This window comes from Trichechus manatus, unplaced genomic scaffold, assembly GCF_000243295.1.
Source record: "Trichechus manatus latirostris isolate Lorelei unplaced genomic scaffold, TriManLat1.0 scaffold00177, whole genome shotgun sequence".
Taxonomy (NCBI): Eukaryota; Metazoa; Chordata; class Mammalia; order Sirenia; family Trichechidae; genus Trichechus; species Trichechus manatus.
In genome coordinates, this window is record NW_004444113.1 from 3,872,214 (window position 1) to 3,890,964 (window position 18,751).

Below are 18,751 nucleotides of genomic sequence, written 5' to 3' on the forward strand. Positions count from 1 at the left end.
CGCCCAGCCCCGGGGGCGGAGCTCCGGCGCACGGAGCGGCGGGCCCTTTAAGGCCGGCACCCGCCCGGCAAGGGTACCACGCACTTCCAGGAGAGAAGGCCAATGAGGACACGGAGTTCCCTTCACGTGATCTGTGAGCCTGAAGCCTCAAGGGTGCCATGTTGGATACGGGCAGAGGTTCCTACCCTGGTGACTCTTTGCACAGCTGGCGGCTGCTGAGTGGTGCCAGGCGGGGCGCCTGGATGGTAGCTGGGTGGGCTGCGCGTCGTTGCGGTTCCTGTGCGGCGACGACTTAAGGCACATGGGCCAGCTTTGGGGGTTTTAGCGAGATCTAGTCGTGGCCGTTGTTCTATCTGCGGACTTCACGAAGTGGTTAGATTCTCACCGTGTATTATCAAACCAAACCCACTGCCTTCCATTCGGACTTATAGCGACCTTACAGGACAGAGTAGAGCTGCCCCATAGGGTTTCCAAGGCTGTCATCTTTACGGAAGCAGACTGCCACATCTTTCTCCCGCAGAGCCGCTGGTGGGTTCGAACAGCCAACCTTTCAGTTGGCAGCCAAGCGCTTAACCACTACGCCACTAGGGCTCCTTGTCACACAGTCACAAATAAGGATTGAGCTAGAGGTGATAACAGTACCTTCCTTCTATATTTCAGTTTATTAGTGCTTATATCATTGTTTGAAATTTATACAATTAGAAGTAATTTTTTGATTTACTGCTATGTACCATGTATGTTCAGGGATCCCTGGTGGCCGGTGTTAAAGCGCTTGGCTGCAAACGGAAAGAAAGTTCAGCAGTTTGAACCTACCATTATCCCGTGGCAGAAAGATGTGGCAGCTGCTTCCATAAAGATTTACGGCCTTGGAAACCCTATGGGGCAGTTCTACTCTGTCCGATAGGGTCACTAAGAGTCAGAATTCGACTGCAAGGCAGTGGGTTTAGTTTGTTATTTTTTTACTGTGTAAGTACAGTGGAGCCCTGGTGGCACAATGGTTAAGTGCTGGGCTGCTAACGGAAAGATTAGCGGGCTCCCCTAAAGATTAAAACAAAAACCAAACCCATTGCTGTCGAGTTGATTCTGCCTCATAATGACCTTATAGCACAGAGTAAAACTGCCCCGTAGGGTTTCCAAGGAGCAGCTGGTGGATCCTTACTGCTGACCTTTTGGTTAGCAGCCAAGCTCTTAACCACTGCGCCACCAGGGCTCCCCATAAAGTTTACAGCCTGGAAAACCCTGTGGGGCAGGGGCAGTTCTGCTCTGTCACATGGGGTTGCTATGAGTCAAAATCAACTTGACATACCTAACAACAACACCTATGTACAACAGACGACAATGTTAGATAAGGCATTGCTCCTTGCCTTGGAGAGTCAACAGAGGGAAAACAGGACCTCGAGTGTGCCTGTACCTCACTCTCTTCCTGCAAAAACAAGCCCTTCACTGTGAGGGGCAGTATAAACCAAAAAAACCCTGCTGTCAAATCAATTCCCACTCATAGCAACCCTGTAGGATAGAGTACAACTGCCCCATAGGGTTTCCACGGAGCAGCTGGTGGATTTGAACTAACCTTTTGGTTAACCACTGTGCCACCAGGGCTCTGAAGGGCAGTATGGTACGGTAAACACTTGGGTCTGAATTCCAGCTTTGCCATTAATTAGTTGTGTGACTCGGACAAGTAACCTGAATCTGTTTCCTCACTTGGAAAGTGAGGTCACTTACAATAAGCAGGCGATAAGTGCCCAGTAAGTGGTGGCTCTGTTTATGTGCTAGGTTCTTTGGAGCACAGGCAATCAGGGTTGTATATTCTCCTGAAGTAGGCTTACCCTCTCCTTAGGGAGTGTAACTGTAATAAAAGCTACATTCAACTAACAGCTGAGGCTTATCCAGAACCTGCCGCGTGTAAGGTGCTGTGGTTGCTGTTAGGATAATCTCAGGGCTCTTTGTGCCCTTGAGGAGCCTAAATCAAAGGGGAGAAGTAATACATATGCAGAGATAACACATAAAATAGAGTATGATACACCCAAACACACTACCCTCGAGTGGATTCCAACTCATAGCGACAGTGTACGACAGAGCAGAACTGCCCCATAGGATTTCCAAGGCTTTAATCTTTACAGAAGCAGACAGCCACATCTTTCTCCCTCAGAGTGACTCGTGGGTTCGAACTGCCAACCTTTTGGTTAGCAGCCGATCACTTACCCACTGTGCCACCAGGGCTTCTTGAATGTGATACAGGATGTGGAGAAATTGAAACCCACGTTCGTTGCTGGTGAGAATGTAAAATGGTCTAGCTGCTGTGGAAAACAGTTGGGCAGATCCTCAAAAAGTTAGACATAGAATTATCATATGACCCAAGAATCCCAACCCTTAGGAATTGAAAATAAACATCCACGCAAAACATGTACGAGAATGTTCATAGCGACATTATTCGTAATAGCCGGAAGAGTGGAAACAACTGAAATGTCTATCAATTGATGAGTGGATAAACAAAATGTATATCCATACAATGGAATATTATTCAGCCATTAAAAGGAATGAAGTACTGCTTCCTGCTTTAACATGCATGAACCGTGAAAATATTGTTATGTGAAAGAAGCCAGTTACCAAAAGCCACGTATTATCTGATTCCATTTATGAAATGTCTGGAATAGACAAATCCATAGAGACAGACAGTAGATCAATAGCAGCCAGGGCTGAGGGAGGAGGGAATAGGAGTGATTGTTAAAGGATGTGGGATTCCTTAGGGGGTGATGAAAATGTTCTAAAATTGGACTCTGGTGATGGTTGCACAACTTTGTGAATATACTAAAAGTCACAGAATTGTGTACCTTCAAGAGGTGAGTTGTGCGGTATGCGAACTATATCCCAATAGACTGATATTTAAAAAAAAAAAGGAATAAAGGCCACAAGGGTTGGATGAAATGCTGCAGGGTGGATGACATTGCAGATTTGAAGACTCTGTAAACTCAGCCAGACATTCTCAAAAGGGTAACAAAGGGATGAGGCTCCAGTTTTGGAAAAACAACGCTCGACCAGCCTGTTGCTGGGCGGGTCCCTGTCGTCATTCTCCTGAGGACAGTAGGTTCTTACATGGCTGGTTTACTGTAAGCCAGTTACAGCATGCGGGGTTGGCCTGAGGGACAAAGCCTGGAGGGGAGTGCCAGCAAACAGAAACCTGAAGGGCGAGCAGAGCAGACCATCCCCGCTGCCCGCCACAGGGTCAAGAGAAGAAGGAGCAGGTGCAACCTCAGGCGGAGCTGTAAAGGCATGCTTCCCTCTAGTCGCTGTGGGATGCAGTAGGTCATGACTAAGTTACAGACAAAACCAAACATTCCCTCAGTGCCTTGGGACTCCCACCTCCATCCCTCCCCTCTCCCTCCCCAGGAGGCATAGTAAACAGGGTGACATTTCTGAGCTCAGGAAACAGATCAGTTACTTGTCCGTGCAACTCCAATAATAGCACTGCTTTCCTGTGCAGAGCAAACAAAACCCTTCAGTGGTTCTCATTAACTCAAATAGCTAATGAGGAGAGGAGAGAGCTGGGGAGGGGCGGAGAGGAGAGGGAAGGAGAGCTGGAAAGGGGCGGAGAAGGAGAGAGGAGGGGAGGAGAGGGAAAGAAGGGGAAAGGGGTACCGCAATTGAGAACAGAAACGACAAGGTGCTTGCAGTTCAAAGTGGGGAGCAGGGGTGATGTGCCCCCCACACAGCCTGCCATGTGGGATGCACCCTTAGATACTGAGGGAAAGCCCTGGCATATGCTTGGCCTCTAGCAGAAAACCCAAACCACACCCATTGCCATCCAACTCACAGTGACCCTATAGGACAGAGTAGAACGGCCGGGTAGGGTTTCCAAGGCTGTGATCTTTATTTATTTATTTAATTGTACTTTAGGTGAAGGTTTATAAAACAAATAGTTTCTCATTAAACAGTTAGTACACATATTGTTTCATGACAATGGTTAACAACCCCACAACATGTCAACACTGTCCCTTCTCAACCTTGGGTTCCCTATTACCAGCTTTTCTGTCCCTTCCTGCCTTCTAGTCTTTGTCCCTGAACTGTTGTGCCCCATTAGTCTCATTTTGTTTTATGGGCCTGTCTAATCTTTGGCCAAAGGGTGAACCTCTGGAGTGACTTTGTTACTGAACTAAAAGGGTGTCCAGGGGCCCTGCTCTCGGGGTTTCTCCAGTCTCTGTCAGGCCAGTAAGTCTGGTCTTTTTTTGTGAATTAGAATTTTGTTCTGCATTTTTCTCCAGCTCTGTCTGGGACCCTCTGTTGTGATCCCTGTCAGAGCGGTCAGTGGTGGTAGCCGGGCGCCATCTAGCTGTACTGGACTCAGTCTCGTGGAGGCCGTGGTAGTTGTGATCTATTAGTCCTTTGGGTTAATCTTTTCTTTGTATCTTGTTTTCTTCATTCTCCCTTGCTCCCGAAGGGGTGACACCAGTGGAGTATGTTGGATGGTTGCTCGCAAGGCTGTAATCTTTATGGAAGCAGACTGCCACATCTTTCTCCCATGGAGCGGCTGATGGGTTAGAACCACGGACCTTTCGGTTAGCAGTGAGCGCTTTACCCACTGCGCAACCAGGGCTCCTGTTGCATCATAAAGTCTGCACAAATTGCTCAAGCATTCTATGGGAATCGTTAACTGTCTCTTTTCCAGCCATGGCAACGGAGCTTAAGATCTATATCTGCTTCCTGCTTCCTCATCTGTCTACTAGGTGGCCTTCCCTTCTAGTTGGACGGTAAGGGTGTGTTTGATGCAGATCTGATACCCAGAAGGGAAAGGAAGCAAACTAAGGAACTGTTCTCACTGACCCAACTGAAGTGGGGGCGTAGGGGCCACATTTTCATTAATTCTCCCACCACCTCGCATTCATTTTCCCACATCTGGTATTCCCTTCTGGGTGTCAGGAGATCTGGATCGAATACACCCCTGCCATCCACTGAGAACGGAAGCAGTCCAGTTAGATGTGGAAGCAGAAGCAGATACAGATCTAAAGTCCCTTTGCCACGACTGGAGAAAGAGGAACAGTTAACGATTCCCACGGAAGCTTGAGTAATTTGTACGTTTTACGATGCAAGAGGAGCCCTGGTGGCGCAGTGATTAAAGCGCTTCACTGCTAACCGAAAAGTTGGTGGTTTGCAACCACCTTCCGCGGCTCCATGCAGTTGGCTTCCGCAGAGACTGACAGCCTTGGAAACCCTAGGGGGCCACTATGAGTTGGGATCGACCCCATGGCAGTGGGATTGATCCTCCCTTTCCCGTAAGCCATCACAATTACCGAATATAAAAGGGAGAAGAGACTCAGAAAGCCATTCTTGGTTATTTTTGTCCTTAACTCCTGCCTCTTGCATCTCTCGCAGCCCAGTTACGCGAACCGCGCCATGCCAAGATCAACTAGCCTCTTCACCTGCCAGGTGGGCGAGTTTGGCTGCGTGACACTTTCAGCTGCTTCCTGTTCTGTTCTGGACCTTGAATGGGGCTGAGTAGCTGTGTACAGTAGGTACTTGCTGAATGCTTATTAAAGGAACCAAAGGCATTTCTGCACATTCTGGGAAATTACAGAATGTTTAAGGAACTTATTTAAGGAGGAAGGAAAACAGCTGACTTTCGTTTACTTTTTCAAAAAGGGAGCTATTCCGAAGACTGTGGAAATGAATAAACCCCTCAAATAAGTCAACGGAAAGTTTCTGTTTTGTTACCTCCTGTAAAATGAATAAAAATATCATGCTATTTTGTTTTTGTTTGGGTTTGTTTTCTTTGGAGGGAGGAACTTTTTTTCCCTACTCCAGTTTTACTTTTTAAGTCCCGTTTATTTATTCTTTTTTTTTTAAATTGTGCTTTAGGTGAAAGTATACAGAGCAAATCAGTTTCTCTTTCAACAGTTCAAGGAACAAATTGTTCTGTGACTTTGGTTGCAGTCCTGCAGTGTGTCAGCACTCTCCCCCTTCCACCCTGGGTTCCGCGTGTCCGTTTGTCCAGTTTTCCTGTCCCTTCCTGCCTTTTCATCTTTGCTTTTTTTTGGGCAGGTGTGGCCCCTTTGGTCTCTTCTACTTGACTGAACTAAGACGCACATTCCTGATGTGTGTTATTGTTTGCTTTATAGCCCTGTCTAATCTTTGGCTGGAAGGTGGACTTCGGGAGTGACTTCAGTTCTGAGTTAGCAGGGTGTTCAGGGGCCATAGTCTTGGGGGCTCCTCCAGTCTCTGTCAGACCAGTAAGTCTGGTCTTTTTTGTGAATTTGAATTTTGTTCTACATTTTTCTCCCACTCTGTCCAGGACCCTCTATTGTGGTCCCTGTCAGAGCAGTCGGTGGTGGTAGCTGGGTACCATCTGGTTCTTCTGGGCTCAGGCTGGTGGAGGCTGTGATGGCTGTGGCCCATTAGTCCTCTGGACTAATATTTTCCTTGTGTCTTTGGTTTTTTTCATTCTCCTTTGCTCCGGGCGAAATGAGATCAATAGATGTATCTTAAGACAGTCTTCTGATGCTTCTTAATTCAGAAAGCCAGAGTTCTAAATTGATTTTGGGGGAATTAATGGAAATTGGTTACTTTGCAAGTTAGGGAAGGAAGTCCATTGACTTTTGCAATGCTTTAAGTTCTCTTTCACATGCGTTAACACTTGTCTGGTTTTTAGATCAGATAGCGTTCTTCTGGTTGCAAGTACCCAAAACCTCTGGAGCCAGACTGAAAAAGGAGAGTTTAAATTAAGGATGGAGGGTGTCTCGTGGAAGCCAAAGGCAGGAACACCATGAGGCCTTGGAAAGATCTTAGAAGCAGGACCTAGACATGGTCCAGGAGCAAGGAAGTCTTTTTGGACCGTCTTTTTTTTTTTCTTTTTTATTGTGGTAAAATATATATGACGTAGAATTTGTTATTGTGGCTATGGTAGGGCGTACAGTTCGGTGCCATTAATTACGTTCACAATGCTGTGCAACCGTCCAACCCAAACCAAACTCGTTGCCGTCAGGTGTCTCTGACTCACGGCAGCTGAGTGTGTTGCAGAGTAGAACTGCGCTCCACAGGGTTTTCCACAGCTGTAATCCTCCAGAAGGAGTGTTAGAGTGGTACAAACAATTAAGCGCTTGGACACTAACTGAAAGTTTGGCAGTTCAAGTCCACACAGAGGTGCCTTGGAAGAAAACCCTGGCAATTTGCTTCCAAAAGGTCACAGCCATTGAAAACCTTACGGAGTGCAGTTCTGCTCTGACACGTGTGGGGCTGCCATGAGTCGGAACTGACTTGACAGCAACAGGTTCGCTTTTGAATCTTACAGAAGTAGATCACCAGGCCTTTCTTCCACGGCACTGCTGGGTGGATTCAGACCATCAACCTGTCAGTTAGTAGCTGAGCGCAAAGTGTTTGCACCACTCAGGGACCTTGAGCGACCATTGTCACTATCTCCAAACTTCTTCATCACTTTTTGGGCCGTCTTGCTTCATCCCCGCCCCTCCTTTGCATCTGCCCCATTCCTTCCTCTTTACAGAATATGGCTTCGCGGTGTGTTGGGGTTTTCTTCTCCTTGTTCATGGCATCCTCAGGTGGAATGTGTCTACCCCACAGCTCTAAGCATACGTGTTGCAGGTTCAGTCCCTTCGTGGAAAAGAGTCCGAATCTATCGAGGTCTTTCAGCAGCCAGGAAGCCCCTGGAGCTTCCGTGAAACAATGCAGGTGGATCCACCTACTTGCAGTAAAGTCCACTGCCTTTATTGGCACCTCATTACGTAGCATGATGGATTCAATCTGCCCCCTCCCCTGAGGCTGGGCTGATAGAGTGGGTCTTTCTGAACTGGCCAGCCCCTACCCAGCAGGCGCCTGATTAGCATAAGCCCTCAGATGTGGTCTGGATGCTTCACAAAGACACTTTAACCACTGAGGAAATTCCAGATTTAGCCACTATTGCTCAGGAACCAAAGACAAAGACCAAATTCTTTGGTAAAGTTAAATTCTTTACCCTACAGCCACCCTGGTTTTTCTTTGGATAAATAGCCCTTTTCCACTTGGAGTCTGTGTGGTCCCAATGGGCTGAGTCCTTCCACTTCCACAGGATCCAGGCCTTGCTAATTAGCATATTTCAGCCCTTGGCCAGTGTGATTGGAACAAGGAGAGACATGTGACCCAAGTGGGTCCAATCAGATGCAGCCCCAGGACTTTGGCTGGAACTGTCAGCAAGGAGGACCTCTCTTTCCACTGACTTGCAAAGCTGGGCAAATGGGAGCCTGGACTGCTATGTGGGAAACAGCTGCTGGAGAATGAAGTCAACACCAAAAAAGCAATGCAGAGAGACAAGGGAGAGAATCAGCAGCAGCAGCACCAGGAAAGACATTGTATCACCAGCAGTCCGCCCTGTGGCAGGGAGCCCTCACTGTTCAGAATGTCTTCCTTTGCTTTGAGCTAAAATCATCGCCCCATAAGAGTGTGGTGCAGCCTCCTAAGTAGCCCCAGAAGCCAGGTAGATCTGATCTGAATTCCAGCTCTGTCTCTCATTGTCTCTGTGGACTTGGGGAAGTCACCTAACTTCTCTGTCGCCGTTTCCTTTGTATGAAAAGATGATATACATTGCTTCCTTTCAGAGATGTTGCAGGGGCTAGCACAGTGCCCGGCACAGAAGAAGGGCTCAGGATGGGAGGGTTGTAATTCCAGTCTTGGTTCTGGATCTCCTGGCTGGTGCCGTTCTTCTCTTCTGTGTAACAGGTCTTAACAAAGTGATGATAGCTAAGTAGATTTTCCCCTCTGTCTTAGTTAGCTAGTGCTGCTGTAACACAAATACCATAAGTGGGTGTCTTCAAATAACAGAATTTATTGTCTCACAGTTTTGGAGGCTAGAAGTCCAAATTAGGACATGGGCTCTGGGGTGGGACCTTCCTTGTCCGTAGCCCTGGGCATTCCTTGGCATTCCTTGACTTGTAGATGATTTCTTGTGTGGTCTCTTACCCCCGTGTGTGTGTGGTGTATGTGTGTGTATGTGTGTGTGTGTGTGTGATGTGTGTGTATGTATATGTGTGTGTGTATGTGTGTGTGTGTATGTGTGTATATATGTGTGTGTGTATGTGTGTGTGTGGTGTGTGTGTATGTGTGTGTATGTGTGTGTATGTGTGTGTGTGTGTATATATGTATGTGTATATATGTGTGCGTATATGTGTATGTGTGTATATATGTGTATGTTTGTATATATGTGTGTGTGTGTGGTGTGTGTGTGTGTTTATTCTGCTCTTTTTACAAGACACCACACATAAAGGATAAGGTTTGGGACCCACCCTACTCCAGTATGAGCTCATTAACGTAACAAAAGAAAAGCCATATCTCAAACGGTCATATTTTCAGGTACAGGGGTTAAGACTTCAACTGTTATAGCAGCACTAGATAACTAAGACTGGGGGTGACTGTCTCTTTGCTCTGCATTCTAATTGATTTCCTCAGATTTACATTTATTTTTCAGCCAGTGCTTGTGTGGCTTTTGGTTGAGCAAGCATAATTTAAAAACTGCTTTCTTGAGGTCTAATTGGCATTCACTAAGTCACACACATTTAAACTCTACAATTTGATACATTTTGACATATAGCGAAGCCATCACCACGATTAATAGAGTAAACAAGTCCATCCCTCCCTGCAAAATTTCCTCCTGCTTCTTTGTAATCCCTCCCTCCCACCTCCATCCCCACCCTACCTCTGACCTTCCTTCTGTCACTGTAGATCAGTTGAGCAAGCATACTCTTGATCTTTCAGAGCTTCCTTGTTCTCTCTTCCCCTTACATGGATTTTCTATTCTTAAATTATTGCTCGATCATCTTCTCATATCTTACTGGTGTTTTAATGAGGTTGGTTGTTTGGTTTGTTTTAAATTTTTGATCTGTTGAGTTATTTCTGTCGCCTTAAGCAGTGTTTTCCCGTTTGTTTATCTTGTGATTTCGCTTTTAGCTTGCTGGCCCTCCTCGTGTCTGAGAAGCCGTGACTTATTTAGCCTCTCGTGGTCCGTGGTATATGTATGGTGTACCACTCACTGTTTACAGCTCTCAGGTTCTTTGGTAGTGTACTTGTACCAGTGAAAATATTTGCTGCCCTCCCGTGGGCACTTGCATAACAGCATGGGGTTTCCAAGGAGCTGTTGGTGGACTTGAACTGCTGACATTTTGGTTACCAGCTGAGATCTTACCCACTGCACCACCAGGTCTCTGAAAGAAACAAACATTAGTTGAAGCACAATAGCTGGGGTATGAAGCTTGCAAGTAAGGTAGTGCAACCAGGAAGTGTGATTGGGTAAAAATTTTGTCTCTTTCAGCTTTTATACCCCTAGATAAACCTCATAGGCATGTGAAAGCTGCACAATGAATAAGGAAGACGGAAGAAGAATTGATGCCTTTGAATTATGGTGTTGGCGAAGAATATTGAATAGACCATGGACTGCCAGAGGAATGAACAAATCTGTCCTGGAAGAAGTACAGCCAGAATGCTTCTTAAAAGCAAGGATGGTGAGACTTGGTCTCATGTACTTTGGACATGTTATCTGGAAGAATCAGTCCCTGGAGAAGGACATGGTGCTTGGTAAAGTAGACGGTCAGTGAAAAAGAGAAAGACCTTCAAGAAGATAGATTGGCACCGTGGCTGCAACAATGGACTCAAGCATAATAACGATCATGAGGATGGCGCAGGACCGGGCAGTGTTTTGTTCTGTTGTACACAGGGTCCTATGGGTCAGAAGCAACTCGACGGCACCTAACAACAACAGGTAAGCCTTGTAAGAGTATATATGATTTCCTGTGTGATAGTTAGGGAGTCCTGGTGGGCTTGGTTTGTGTTTGTGTGTGTGTGTGTGTGTGTGTGTGTGAGAGAGAGAGAGAGAGATTTGGGAAACCAGACATCCCCCTTGTAACCTAATGGAAGGCGCCATGAAAAACATCAGCAACCAAGGTCTGGTGGTACAGACGGGCGCCCGCTAATTATGGGGTTCAAGAATCTTAAAAGTTCTGTGGTAGCCGTGTAGTACCAGATAATATTTCTCAAAATCCATACTACCAACCAAAAAATTAAACATGCTCCATGACTCAGCATGCTTTCACTAATGAAAACACATGGTATCCAAAAAAAAAAAAAAAAAAAAAAATTCAAAGCGGAAAATAATTGGACCTTGAAAGTGTTAAGAAAGAAGGATTAGGTAGCTAGCAAGCATTTCCTTGGCTGTTGAATAAGACAGTTTCCCCAAGGTCTCTCATCTGAGTGGGAATTCTGAGTGGGATCCCTGTGTGAGGTGGGCCAGGGTGATGGATGGGGTAACTGTTGGGCTGTAATATAAGGGGTGAGCCAGCTGCCAGCCTCTGGCCCCCCAAATGCCAGAAGAAATGGGCTTTACTCAGGATGCCACTGTTAACAAGAGAAGGCTTGGCTTCCCGCAGATAGTTTGGTGAATTTATTGAAAGAGCCATCGGGGTTTTTGGGGTATTTTGTGTGCTGTGTGTGTATCTTCCTGTACACATGTGTGTCTGTGTGTATATGTGTATATGTGCACCTGTGTGTATTTGTCTGAGTATGCATATGTGTGCAGCCTGTGTGCATGTGTGTATATGGGTGCACATGTATGTGTTTATGTGTGCGTGTATAGTGTGTACATGTATGTGCATATATATGTGAATGCGTATGTGCTAGCATGTGTGAATCTGTGTCTGTATATGCATGCTCCTGTGTATGTGCACGTATGTGTATGTGTACATGTGTGCATGAGTGTTCATGTGTATGCAGGTATCTGTGTGTGTGAGTATAGGGGTGTATGTATGTGTATATGATTTTGTGTATGTGTACAGTGTCTATGTATGTGTGTGTACTCCTGTGTGTGTGTGTGTGTGCACATTTGCCAGCTTGTACACTTGTTGCCTATACAGGAGTTTCAAGTAATCCCTATTTCACCCCAAATCCTCTACGAATCCTGAACTTGGGGTCTCTCTGTGGTTCTCCCTGGAGATCCTGCCCCCCTCTGAAGCTGCATTAGTTGTTTGTGGTTTCTTGTGTTTACTAAGAGCTGGCAGGTTAAATCCTCATCCAGGCTGTGGCTCTTTGGGCTGTTTCTAAGTCACCTCTCAGAGCCCTGGTGGCACAGTGGTTAAGAGCTATGGCTGCTAACCAAAGGGTCAGCAGTTCGAATCCACCAGCCGCTCCTTGGAAGCCCTGTGGGGCAGTTCTACTCTGTCCTCTAGGGTCGCTGAGTCAGGATCGACTTGATGGCAGCGGGTTTGGTTTTTGGTTTCTGAACCACCTCTGAGATCAAGCTGGCCCCTACAATGTGGAGACACAGCTGTTGTTTTATTTTATAAGTAGAAATGTGTTTCTTCCACTGAAATCATTTCACCTGAGGTTTTTATTGGATTTAGCCAGAAGAGTCGGAGGTTATTTTCTGCTCCAAACGGAGACTCTTTTTGTGGCTGGTAAAAGGCAGACCCATCTGCTTTGTCAGTCGAGGGCTGATTTCACAAGATGGAAGTCCCCTCAGCAGGACACCTGCGGTCACCTCGCTCTATTTCAGGAAGAATCAAGATTTTCCGTAGAAAACAGCTGAAGCCCCAGGGTTTCAGATGGCGTAGAGATGAAAATGTTCGAAGCATTCCTTACGTTAGCCAAGCCTCTGTTAAAAAAATCACCTCGTAGTACACCCACGAAACACCTAAAGTGAAGCAAGGAAGCTTCCTGGTAAACCCACCAGAACAAGCTAGCTGCAGATTGTCCCTCTTCAGGGTAATACTGGAGGACACATGTCAAATTAGTAATTTTGGTTTTAGAGTAGCTAAGGTGATTTTTCCCCCTTTAAATATTCAGAGAGTAAGACTAATGGGCGTAGCGGTTAAGAGCTTGGCTGCTAACCAAAAGGTCAGCAGCTCGAATCTACCAGCCGCTCCTTGGAAACCCTATGGGGCAGTTCTGCTTTGTCCTCTAGGGTCCCTACGATTGGAATGACTCCGCCGCAACAGTGGGGGCCACGCTCAACGAATGGAAAGCTTAGGGAGAGCAAGCTGTGGAAACAGCACCACCTAGTGGACAAATACAGACTTTGACAACATCTGCGCCAGCGTCTTACTGCTTTGCACAACACATTTTCCATCCCATTGGGGAATGATCACAATCCTTTATAAAAGCTGGGCAAAAGAAGGAGTGGGGGAAGGAGAGAGAGGCAAACAGGAAGGAAACAGAGAGCTTGGCTGCCCAAGTGATCAGATACGTAATATTTTCCATCAAACAGACCAACCTCGGGAGAATGATCAAATCTGGAGAGCTCAGAAGCTACTGCATGGATAAAAGGGACACAAGATTTGTTTGCTTAAAAACATGCCTCTGACAGAGGACTCCCGTGCTGTTGTGGTTGCTCCTTGCCGTCGCCTCTGGCTCGTGGTGACCTTGAGTGTGCGTAACAGAAGGAAATTGGCTCCGTCCTGCGCCTTCCCTGGGATCACCGGTGCGCTCGAGTCCATTGTTGTGACGATTGTATCAATCCGCCTCACTGACAGTTTTCCAGCTTTTCTCTGACTCTCTGCTTTCCCAACCATGATGTCCTTTTCTAGGGACTGGTCTTTCCTGATGACGTGTCCAAAGTAAGAGAACCGAAGTCTCAGCGTCCTCGCTTCTCAGGAGCATGTGGTTGTATTTCTTCTCGGACTGATTTGTCCATTCCTCTGGCGGTCTGTGGTGTATTCAGTATTCTTTGCCAATACCACCGTTTGGACGCATCAATTCTTCTGCCTTCCTTTTTCACTGTCCAACTTTCACCTACATAGGAGTCTACTGACAAGACCACAGCTTGGGTCAGACACGCCTTAGTCATCAAAGTGACATCTTTGCTTTTAAAAACTTGAAAGAGGTATTTTCAGCAGATTTGCCCAATGTAACAGGTCATTTGATTTCTTGACTGCTGCTTCCATGGATGTTGATTACTGATCCAAGCAGAATGAAATCGTTGACAACCTCAGTTTTTTCTGCCGTTACTAGTTGCCGTCGAATTGATTCCGACTCTAGAGACCTCGCTGTCAGAGGAGAACTGTGCTCCACAGGGTTTTCTTAGGTTGACCCTTTGGGAAGCAGATCGCCAGGTCTGTCTTCCAAAGTGCCTCTGGGGGGGTTCGAACCACCAATCTTTCTGCTAGTGGTCAAGCGCTTAACCGTTCGCGCCATCCGGGGCCTCAGTTTTCTCTACTTGTTGTGAGTTCCCACGGCCTGGGCATCTCTCATTCAAGGAGAGCCTACTGAGAGCCTGGTCTGTTCCAAGTGCTCTGGTCAAGGCTTGGGGTGAATATTCTACCTAGAGGACATTGAAAATGGAAATTGTCAATGATTTGATTCTACTTGGATCAATAATCAACGTCTGTGGAAGCAGCAGTCCAGAAATCAAATGACATATTACACATCATGTCAGTGCACATGCCATCTGGAAACACAGGCAGCCTTCTAGCCCCCTACTTCTGGTATCGCACTGTGAATTCCATTGACCAGGAAAGGGCAGAGGTGAGGAGACCCCAGAGGGTATTCCGGAGCTGGAGGAGGGAGAGGGTTCTTGGCAAAGAGGGTATGTGTAAACAGACATCACCCCAAGGTGCAGGGGAGACCCACAGGGCAAGAGGCAAGGAGATGGTGAGGACAGAAAGCAGCTGTGTCCTGACTTGGCTGCAGCCCGCGGGGACAGCAGGCCCCGCCGCCCCTGGTGAATTAGTTTAGCTGGTTAATGGGTGGCTGAATCTCGGTCACTTTGTCCCAACAGAGGAAAATGCCTCTGATGACGAGACACAGGGTTCACCTCTGCTGCTGCGTCCTCGTCGCTGGGGTGTGACACCCACATCACTCTGTGTTCGTTTTCCAGGTCTGCTATCGCAGGTCCACACACTGGGTGGTGCAAAACAAGAGAAATGTGTCCTCTTACAGCTCTGGAGGCCAGAAGTCCAAAATCAAGGTGGCAGCAGGGCCAGACTCTCTCCAGTGGCTCTGGGGAGGGGAGAATGCTTTCTTGCCTCTTCCAGCTTCTGGGGGCTCCAGGCGTCCCCTGGCTGTGGCAGCATCACTCCAGTCTCTGCCTCTGTCTTCCCAAGACCATCCTCCCTCTGGGGGTCTGTGTCTGTGTGTCTCCAAATCTCCCTCTCTTTACAAGGACACCAGCCACTGGAGTTAGGGCCCACCCTAATCCAGTATGACCTCATCTTAACTCGATCACATCTGCAAAGACCCTAGTTCCAAACAAGGCCACAGCCACAGTAGACAGGTTAAGACGTCAGCATATCTTTTGGGGGGACTCAACTCAACCCACGACTTGCTTTATAGAATTGTTGCCAGGTGGAAACCCCAGGTTCTGCTCGGCACAACTCGTCTCAGCCAAAAAACAAGAGACCGAGGTAGGAGAGTGGAAAGGCACCTTTATTTCATTGAGCAAGGAAAGGAACCGTCAGGGCTGCTGTCTCCAAGACTGCTCAGCAAGGGGGAGGGAAAAGGTTACTTTTAAGGGGTTTACAAGTAGGCAGTTTATACAAGTTACTTCAGCAACATTCTTAATCATACTTCGCAGGTGTGATGGGGTTTACATATAACTTCATGCACTGCATGTTCAGAAAATGGCAGTTAAATTCCACCGAGAGGCAGGGAAGTTACTAGGTATGAGGTCTAAAACGTTGTCCTGAATGTCAGTGTGGCACCTAAAGCAGTTTCCACCAATTTCCTCTAGTTCTGGGGCAGCAGTTAAGGAGAGGGGAACCAGGATTCTAACATAAAGCTATAGGGTGTGCCAAGCAAGCTGCTCCAGGTGGTGGAATTTTCCGCAGCCTGGGGGCCTCTGTCTTAGAATAATCCACCAGGAAGTGCATCCTTCCACCATCTTGTCTGTATTCTTATTAAAAGAAATATGTGATGATGTCATTTCCCCACTTACCCTCCTTCACTAACTCTCCATGGCCTGTGTAGAGTCAAACACCCTTAGCACCTGTTTGTCTGGGTTCCCCCTGAATAGGCCCTGAAGACAAGAGTTTGAGTGCAAAGAAGGTTATCTTGTTGCTAAGTGCCATTGAGTCGATTTGGGGTAGAGCTGCCCCATAGAGTTTTCTAGTGATTTAGGAAATAATATTGGAGTTATTATTCCCTCTCCTTGAGCAGAGAATGTGACCGAGCTGGAGCTGGGCTCACAAGGACTCACAAGGACACATCAACTGGGCCCTGAGGTATAAAGACAAATAGCTAAGATAATCTTGGAAAATATCTTTTAGGGAAACTTTCACAAAAACCAATCAAACAGAACACAAAAGACTTTCTACTCTAATCTTTTTCTATTAGCATTTAGTGAATAGAAATTTGTTGGACCAATGAAGACCCTCCTGACTCTTGTTACTGAAACCTGTACCAATGATTGTTAAGAAAGACAATTCAAAATGTAGGATCACAGTTTCTAGCCAATTTGAAAAGGCTAAGCTTTCAATGGTTTTGCCCATTGGTAATGTTAATATATACTGATGGCTCTGTAACTGTTTTTTTGGACTCAGGCAGACATGGCTGTGGCAGCATGCTTGTCCGTTTTCCCACTCTTGCCTATTCTGTGATATTCTTTGGACTCGGCCGACATGGCTCAGGCAGCATGCTTGTCCATTTTCCCACTTCTGCCCTTTTGAATATATGCCGAATAAAACTTTCTTTTGCTTTACAAAACTTTATGATGTCTTCCCCCTACAACACTAGGCTGTCATATTTACGGGAGCAGATCACCAGGTCTTTCTCCCGCAGAGCCACTGGATGGGTTCCAACCACCAACCTTTTGGTTAGCAGCCGAGCATTTAACCATTGCACCACCAAGGCTCAGGTTCAAGGGTAAATGCATCATTTTGCTGCTGTTGTGGTTAGCTGCCGTCCCGACTCACAGCGACCCCATGTGTTACAGAGTAGAACTGCCCCATATGGTTTTCTTGTATAATCTTTACGGAAGTAGTTCACCAGGACTTTCTTCAACAAAACTGCTGATGGGTCTGAACCACTAACCTTTGGGTCAGCAGCCGATTGCAAACTGCTTGCCCCACCCCAGCTCCTGTGATTTTGCGAGATGATTCAAATCCCTCTCAATAGGATTATACCATTTGATTCACAAGTTTTTATGTCTATCTCTCTTTCACTGTTAAACAGGAAACTTTATGTTTAATTCATTGGCACAGGGGCCCACTCAAGAGAGTAATTATGTTGACATACTAAGGTTTTATTCCATGACAGGTTTTATTCAGTATATCCATAAAATGGAGGCTTTATTGACGCAGTCCCCCACCCGTCTGTCAGTTTGCCCTACTGTGGTGGCCTGTGTGTTGCTGTGATGCCGGAAGCTATGCCACTAGTACTTCAGATACCAGCGGGGACACCTGTGGTGGACAGGTTTCAGCAGAGCTTTCAGACCAAGACAGTCTAGGAAGAGAAGACTGGCGATCTAATTCCAAAAATTAGCCAATGAAAAACTTATGGATCACAACAGATATAACGCTGAAGATGAGCCCTCTGGGTCGGAAGGCGCTCAAAATACACAGTGGCTACAGCAATGGACTTGAGCAGACCAGCGAGCCTGGAGGTAGCTCAGGAACTGGCAACATTTCATTTTGTTGTCCAGGAGGTCGCCTAGAGTGGGAGCCGACTTGACAGCAACTAACAACATTAATGCATTAAGAAAAAAAAAAAGTCAGCTTGGCCACTAGCTTATCTTACAAGAGTATCATAATGCCAGATTTTCAGTGCTAATTGCTGGCTATTCCACATCATTAAACTTTTGCAGTGTCAAATTATTCCAATAAGGGGGAAGCATTTTGAAGCTAAGGTGTCCCGTGATTGCATGACCTGTGCCTCGAATCCTACAGAAAAGGCACTCTCTCAGTCCTGCGGAGGCCATCGGCTTTTCTTTCGTAGAAAGCCCTCTCTGTGCTTACTCCCAGGGTCCAGCCAGAACTCCAGATCCGTTTTTTGCCTCACATCACCTCCAAAGGGAGCCAGGCAGGGCCAGCCCCTGGGCACACGGGAAGAGCTCTAATTCCACTTATCTGAGCCTAGCAGAGGCCTGCCACCCTGCCTGATACAGTTAGGGTGTCATAAATTCCATGGGTGTCCCCAAAATCAGGGAGCGTGGGCCCCAGGATGGAGAGGTTTTGGTAGCAAGTCAACGCTTCAAATTCCTGGAGGTTGATCAGCTGCCAAAAACTCCTTCACAGGTGAATGTGTCCTGAAAGGGGCCTGTAGACACACCTAGGATATACAATCTGCCTCCTAATGAGCTAGCTGGGCATTTAAGGAAGCGTTTAAGAAGGGACCGAAGCAGTGGAAGAAAACAGAAACAGTGATCGCTCAGAGCCTATGGATTCCAGTGAGGTATTAGGTAACCCATTCATGCAACAGCTTCCCCCTAGGATAAATGCATTTCACAGGTGAGGCTCTCTGAAACCAGGCCATTGTTGGCTTAAGCGAAACTTGAAGGTGGAGCCTTTTTAAAGAAATGGTATGAACATCAGCTGTATAAACTTCACAGGAAGGGAGGGTCGGTGAGTACGGTGTTTTGATAAAGATATCACAGACTCGTTAAGAAGAAAGATCATTGCAAAAGTTGAGCTTACAAATAAAGTTCAGAAAGGAAACCAAAAAAAAAAACAAAACAAAACAAAAACCAAACCCGATGCCATGGAGTTGAATCCGACCCAGAGCGACCTCACAGGACAGAGTACAGCTGCCCCATAGGGTTTCCAAGGAGTGGCTGGTGGATTTGAACTGCCAACCTTTTGGT